Here is a 7895-nt window from a genome sequence, read left to right as displayed (position 1 = left end):
TATTAATCTAGTAAACCTTCCCTGAGCTGCTTCCAAAGCATTTACATCCTTAAATAAGGAGACCAATAGAACAAAGAACAAAGAACAGTACAGCACAGGAACAGGCTATTCGGCCCTCCAAGCCTGCGCCGATCTTGATGCCTGCCTAAGCTAAAACCTTCTGCACTTCCGGGGCCCATATCCCTCTATTCCCTTCCTATTCATGTATTTGTCAAGATGTCTCTTAAACGTCGCTATCGTATCTACTTCCATCACCTCCCTTGGCAGCAAGTTCCAGGCACTCACCATGCTCTGTGTAAAAAACTTGCCTCGCACATCCCCTCGAAACTTTGCCCCTCGCACCTTAAACCTATGTCCCCTCGTAACTGACTCTTCCACCCTGGGAAAAAGCTTCTGACTATCCACTCTGTCCATGCCGCTCATAACTTTGTAAACCTCTATCATGTCGCCCCCTCCACCTCCGTCGTTCCAGTGAAAACAATCCAAGTTTTTCCAACCTCTCCTCATCGCTAATGCCCTCCAGACCAGGCAACATCCTGGTAAACCTCCTCTGTACCCTCTCCAAAGCCTCCACGTCCTTCTATTAGTGTGGCGACCAGAATTGCGCGCAATATTCGAAGTGTGGCCTAACTAAGGTTCTGTACAGCTGCAACATGACTTGCCAATTTTTATACTCTATGCCCCGACCGATGAAGGCAAGCATGCCATATGCCTTCTTGACTACCTTATCCACCTGCGTTGCCACTTTCAGTGACCTGTGAACCTGTACACCCAGATCTCTCTGCCTGTCAATACTCCCAAGGGTTCTGCCATTTACTGTATACCTCCCACCTGCATTAGATCTTCCAAAATGCATTACCTCACATTTGTTCGGATTAAACTCCATCTGCCATTTCTCCGCCCAAGTCTCCAACCGATCTCTATCCTGCTGTATCCTCTGACAATCCTCATCATTATCCGCAACTCCACCAACCTTTGTGTCGTCCGCAAACTTACTAATCAGACCAGCTACATTTTCCTCCAAATCATTTATATATACTACAAAGAGCAAAGGTCCCAGCACTGATCCCTGCGGAACACCACTAGTCACATCCCTCCATTCAGAAAAGCACCCATCCACTGATACCCTCTGTCTTCTGTGACCGAGCCAGTTCTGTATCCATCTTGCCAGCTCACCTCTGATCCCGTGTGACTTCACCTTTTGTACCAGTCTGCCATGAGGGACCTTGTCAAAGGCTTAACTGAAGTCCATATAGATAACATCCACTGCCCTTCCTTCATCAATCAATACTGCACACACAACTCCGGATGCGGTATCACCAATGCCCTGCATAATTGAAGCATGACCTCCCTAATTTTGTATTCAATTCCCCTTGCAATAGATGATAAAATTCTATTAGTTTTCCTAATTACTTGCTGTACTTGCGATTCATGCACTGGGACAGCCAGACCCCTCTGCATCTCATATCTCTGCAATCTCTCACCATTTAGATAACATGCTTCTTTTTTAATTCTTCCTACCAAAATGGACAATTTCACATTTTCCCACATTATACTCCATTTGCCAGATCTTTGCCCATTCAATAAACCTTTCTATATCTCTTTGCAGCATCCTTATGTCCTCTTCACAACTTACTTTCCTACCTATCTTTGTGTCATCAGCACATTTAGCAATATACCTTCCGTCGCTTCATCCAAGTCTTTTCCATAAATTATAAAATGTTAAGGCCCCAGTACTGATCCCTGTGGCACACCACTCACTACATCTTTCCAACCAGAAACTGACCCATTTATGCCTTTGCTCTCCTGTTCGCTAGCCAATCTTCCGATCCCCTACACCATGAGCTTTTATTTTCTGCAATAACCTTTGAATTGACACCCAATCAATACCTTCTGGAAATCTAAGTACAGTACATCCACCAGTTCCTCTTTATCCACAGCACAGGTTACTTCTTCAAAGATGTTAAGCTAACTGGCCTGCAGTTTCCTGCTTTCTGTCTCCCTCCTTTTTGAATAAAGGAGTTACAATCGCTATTTTCCAATCGAATGGAATCTTCCCCGAATCTAGGGAATTTTGGAAAATTAAAACTATTGCATCAACTATCTCACTAGCCACTTGTTTTAAGACCTGAGAGTGAAGTCCATCAGGACTCAGGAACTTGTCAGCCTGCAGCTCCAACAATTTGCTCAGTAATTTTCTTGAGTTCCTCCCTTCCTTCCATTTCCTGATTTACAGCTATTTCTCGGACGTTACTTGTATACTCTATGGTAAAGACTGATGCAAAATACCTGTTTAATTCATTTGCCATCTCCTTACACTCACTTATTAATTCCCCAGTTCCACTTCCTGTAGGACCAACGTTCACTTTGTTAACTTTTCGTTTTTAAATCTCTATAGAAACTCTTGCTAACTGTTTGTATATTTCTACCCAGCTTTCTCTTGTACACTAATTTTTCCCTCCTTGATAATCTTTTAGTCATTCTTTGCTGCTTTTTATATTCTGTCCAATCTTCTGACCTACCACCCATCTTTGTGAAATTATATGCTTTTTGTTTACGTTTGAAACTATCTTTAACTTTTTTAGTTAACCACGGATGATGGGTCCTCCCCTTGGAATTTTTCTTTCTTGTTGGAATGTATCTATTCTGTGTATTCTGAAATATCCCCTTAAATGTTTGCCACTGCATCTCTATTGACCTATCCCTTAACTTACTTTGTCAGTTCACTTGTGTTGGCTCTGCTTTCATGCCCACATAATTGCCTTTATTTTAAGTTTAAAATACTAGTCTTAGACCCACTCTTCTCTCCCTCATACCGAATGTAAAATTCAATCATATTATGATTGCTGCTGCCGAGGGGCACCTTCACTATGAGGTCATTAATTAATCCTAACTCATTGAACAATACCAGGTAAAGCATAGCCTGCTCTCTGGTTGGTTCCAGAATGTGCTGTCTGAAGAAACTATCCTGAAAATATTCCATGAACTCCTTATCTAGGCTACCTTTACCCATCTGATTTTTCCAGTCTATATAGTCATAGTGATATAGCACTGAAACAGGCCCTTCGGCCCACCAAGTCTGTGCCAACCAACAACCACCCATTTATACTAATCCTACATTAATCCCAAATTCCCTACCACATCCCCACCATTCTCCGACCACCTACCTACACGAGGGATAATTTACAATGGCCAATTTACCTATCAACCTTCAAGTCTTTGGCTGTGGGAGGAAACCAGAGCACCTGGCAGAAATCCACACGGTCACAGGGAGAGCATGCAAACTACACACAGGCAGTACCCAGCATCGAACCCAGGTCGCTGGAGCTGTGAGGCTGCAGTGCTAACCACTGCACCACTGTGCTGCCCTATGTAGATTAAAATCCCCCATGATTATTACCGTACCTTTCTGACAAGCACCCATTATTTCTTCCTTTTTACCTCGTCCTACCATGTGCTTACTGTTCGGGGGCTGGTACACCACTCCTACAAATGACTTCTTGCCTTTATCATTTCTCATCTCTACCCAAACTGCTTCTACATCCTGGTTTCCTGAACTTAGGTCATCCTCTTGATTGTGCTAATGCCATCATTAATTAACAGAGCCACTCCTCTACCTTATTCTAGCTTCCCGTCCTTCTTAAATGTCATGTACTCTTCAATATTCAGGTCCCAATCTATGTCATCCTGCAGCCATGTCTCTGTAATGGCTATCAGATCATACTTAGCGCACCTAATCGGAAAATGAGGTGCTGTTTCTCAAGCTTGCGTTGATGTTCACTGGAACACTGCAACAATCCCAGGACAGAGATGTGTGCATGAGAGCAAGGGGGTGTGTTGAAATGGCCAGCAACCGGAAGCTCGGGGTCATGCTTTTGGACTGAGCTGAGATGATCCACAAAGCGGTCACCCAATCTGCGTTTGGTCTCCCCTATGTAGAGGAGACCACATTGTGAGCAGCGAATACAGTATAGTAAATTGAAAGAGGACATCGTGGATAGCACGTTTAGTGAGGTGGTCACACCGCAGGTAATGGCTGCACAGGCAGAAAAGGGATGGGTGACCACCAGACAAAGTAATAGGTGCAGGCAGGTAGTGCAGGAGTCCTCTGTGGCCATCCCCCTCTCAAACAGATATACCACTTTGGATACTGTTGGGGGGATGACCTCCCAGGGGAAAGCAGCAACAGCCAAGTTCGTGGCACCACGGAGGGCTCTGCTGCACAGCAGGGGAGGAAAAGGGGGGGAAGAGCTATAGTGATAGGGTATTCTAGCGTAAGGGGTGCAGATAGGCGTTTCTGTGGCCGCAAACGAGACTCCAGGATGGTATGTTGCCTCCATCCCTGGTGCTAGGGTCAAGGATGTCTCAGAGTGGCTGCAGGATATTCTGAAAGGGGAGGGTGAGCAGCCAGAGGTCGTAGTCCATATTGGTACTAATGACATAGACAGGAAGAGAGATGAGGTCCTATAAAGTGAATATAGGGAGTTAGGCAGAAGGTTAAAAAGCAGGACCTCTAGGGTTGTAATCTTAGGATTACTCCCTGTACCACATGCTAGTGAGGGTAGGAATAGGAGGATAAGGCAAATGAAAGCGTGGCTGAAGAGCTGGTGTAGGCGGGAGGGCTTCAGCTACTTGGATCATTGGGATCTCTTCTGGTGCAGAGGTGACCGGTACAAGAGGGACAGGTTGCATCTGAACTGGAAGGGGACCAATATCCTTGCGGGGAGGTTTGCGAGTACTACTCGGGAGGGTTTAAACTAGTCTTGCAGGGGGGTGGGACCCAAAGTAGTAGTCTCGCTGATGAGATAGTTGAGGCAAATGTAGAGGTTAAAGCAAGCAAGTCCAGTAGGCAGACCGGGCAGGGGCAGGACAGGAAGCGTGGAAGGTCTGGTAGGTTAAACTACATTTACTTTAATGCAAGAAGCCTTACAGGTAAGGCAGATGAACTTAGAGCATGGATCGGTACATGGGATTGTGATATTATAGCTGTTATGGAAACGTGGTTGAGGGATGGGCAGGACTGACAGCTCAATGTTCTGGCATACTGGCGTGACAGAGGTGGAGATAAGAGAGGAGGGGGAGTTGCACAATTGATTAGGGAGGACATCAAGGCAGTACGTAGAGAGGATATTCCGGCGGGAACGTCCAGCGGGGCCATATGGGTAGAAATTAGAAATAAGAAAGGGGTGATCACTTTGATGGGATGACACTAAGGGTCCCCCAATAGTCAGAGGGAATTGGAGGAGCATATATATAGGGAAATCACAGATAGGTGTAGGAATTATAGGGTTCTAATATTAGGTGATTTTAACTTCCCTAATATTGACTGGGACTGCCTTAGTTCTAAGGGATCAGATGGGGAAGAATTTGTTAAGTGTGTCCAGGATAGTTTTCTGAAACAATATGTGGATGGCCCTACTAGAGAAGGGCTACACTCGATCTCCTCTTACGAAATGAGGCTGGGCAGGTGGTTGATGTGTCAGTGGGGGAGCACTTTGGGACCAGTGACCATAACTCTATTAGCTTCAAGATAGTTATGGAAAAGGATAGGACTGGTCCTCACGTTGAAGTCCTAAATTGGGGGAAGGCTAATTTTGATGGCATTAGACAGGAACTCTCAAGTTGAATGGGAGAGGCTGTTTACAGGTAAAGGGACGTCTGGCTTTTAAAAGTGAGATAGGAAGAGTTCGGGGCCGGCATGTTCCTGTTAGATGGAACGGCAAGGCTGGCAAGTTTAGGGAACCTTAGCTGACGAGGGATATGGAGGGTCTGGTCAGGACAAAGAGGGAGGCATATGTCAGGTATCGGCAGCTAGGATCGAGCGAGTCCCTCGAGGAGTATAGGGGATGTAAGAGTACACTTAAGAAGGAAATTAGGAGGGCGGAAAGGGGCCATGAGATTTCCCTGGCAGATAAGATAAAGGAGATTGCTAAAAGAGTCTATAAGTATATTAAGAGTAAAAGGGTAGCTAGGGAGAGAGTAGGTCCCCTTAAGGATCAGTGTGATAATCTATGTGTGGAGCCACGGGAAATGGGCGAGGTCTTAAATGAATATTTCTCATCTGTAATTACCGTGGAGAAGGTCATGGAAGCTAGTGAGTGCAAGGGAGGGAACAGCGATATCCTGGAGCATATCAACATTACAAAGGAGGAGTTGTTGGAAGTTTTGAAGTGCATTAAGGTGGATAAATCCTCAGGGCCTGACCAGGTGTATTCTAGGATGCTATGGGAAGCAAGGGAGGAGATTGCTGGTGCCCTGGCAGAGATTTTTGTATCATCATTAGCCACGGGTGAGGGACTGGAAGACTGGAGGATAGCTAATGTTGTGCCTTTAGTTAAGAAGGGCAGCAGGGATAAACCAGGGAACTACAGGCCGTTGAGCCTTACATCAGTGGTTGGAAAGTTATTGGAAGGGATTCTGAGAGACAGGATTTATATGCATTTGGAAAGGCAAGGTCTGATTAGGGATAGTCAGCATGGCTTTGTGCATGGGAAATCATGTCTCACGAATTTGGTTGAGTTTTTTGAGGAGGTGACCAAGAGGATTGACGAGGGCAGGGCGATGGATGTTGTCTACATGGACTTTAGCAAGGCCTTTGATGAGGTCCCGCATGGTTGGCTCGTCCAGAAGGTTCGAACATATGGGATCCAGGGTGAGCTATTGGATACATAATTGGTTTGGTGTTAGGAGGCAGAAGGTTGTAGTGGAGGGTTGTTATTCATATTGGAGGCCAGTGACCAGTGGTGTGCTGCAGGGATCGATGCTGGGCCATCTGTTGTTTGTCATATATATTAATGACTTGGCTGTGAATGCAGGAGGCATGATTAGTAAGTTTGCAGATGACACCAAAATTGGTGGTACAGTGGACAGTGAAGAAGGTTGTCTAAGGTTACAACAGGATATAGCTCAACTGGGAAAGTGAGCAAGGGATTGGAAAATGGAATTTAAAGCAGACAAGTGTGAAGTGATGCATTTTGGGACGTTAAACCAGGGCAGGACATATACAGTGAATGGCAGGGCCCTGGGGAGTGTTGTTGAGCAGAGAGACCTTGGGGTGCAAGTACATAGTTCCTTAAAAGTGGCAACACAGGTAGACAGGGAGGTGAAGAAGGCATATGGCATGCTTGCCTTCATCGGCCGAGGCATTGAGTACAAGAGTTGGGATGTCATGTTACAGTTGTACATAACGTTGGTTAGACCACATTTGGAGTACTGTGTGCAGTTTGGGTCGCCGCACTACAGAAAAGATGTGATTAAGCTAGAGAGGGTGCAGAAAAGATTCACAAGGACATTGCCTGGTATGGGGGATTTGAGTCATAAAGAGAGATTGGATAGGTTGGGTCTGTTTTCCCTGGAGCGAAGGAGGCTGAGAGGGGACATGATAGAGGTATATAAAATTATGAAAGGCACAGATAGGGTAGATAGCCAGAGTCTGTTTCCCATGGTAGGGGTGACTAAAACTAGAGGGCATAGATTTAAGGTGAGAGGGAGGAGGTTTAAAGGGGATCAAAGAGGTAAATTTTTCACACAAAGAATAGTGGGTATCTGGAATGAGCTGCCTGAGGAGGTGGTGGAGGCAGGAACAATAGCGACATTTAAGAGGCATCTAGACAGGTACTTGAATGAGCAAGGCATAGAGGGATATGGAATTAATGCAGGCTGGTGGGATTAGTATAGATAGGCATTATGGTCGGCATGGACGTGGTGGGCCGAAGGCCTGTTTCTATGCTGTACGACTCTATGACTCTAAGTACAAGTAAATTGCTGCTTCACCTGAAAGGAATGTTTGGGGCCATGGATAGTGAGGATAGAGGAGGTAAATGGGCAGGTATTACACCTCTGATGATATCAAGGGAAGGTGCCGTGTGAAGGGGACGAGGTGGTGGTCAGTAATC

This window comes from Heterodontus francisci, chromosome 17 (assembly GCF_036365525.1).
Source record: "Heterodontus francisci isolate sHetFra1 chromosome 17, sHetFra1.hap1, whole genome shotgun sequence".
NCBI classification, from domain to species: Eukaryota; Metazoa; Chordata; class Chondrichthyes; order Heterodontiformes; family Heterodontidae; genus Heterodontus; species Heterodontus francisci.
This window is presented reverse-complemented; position numbering follows the sequence as displayed.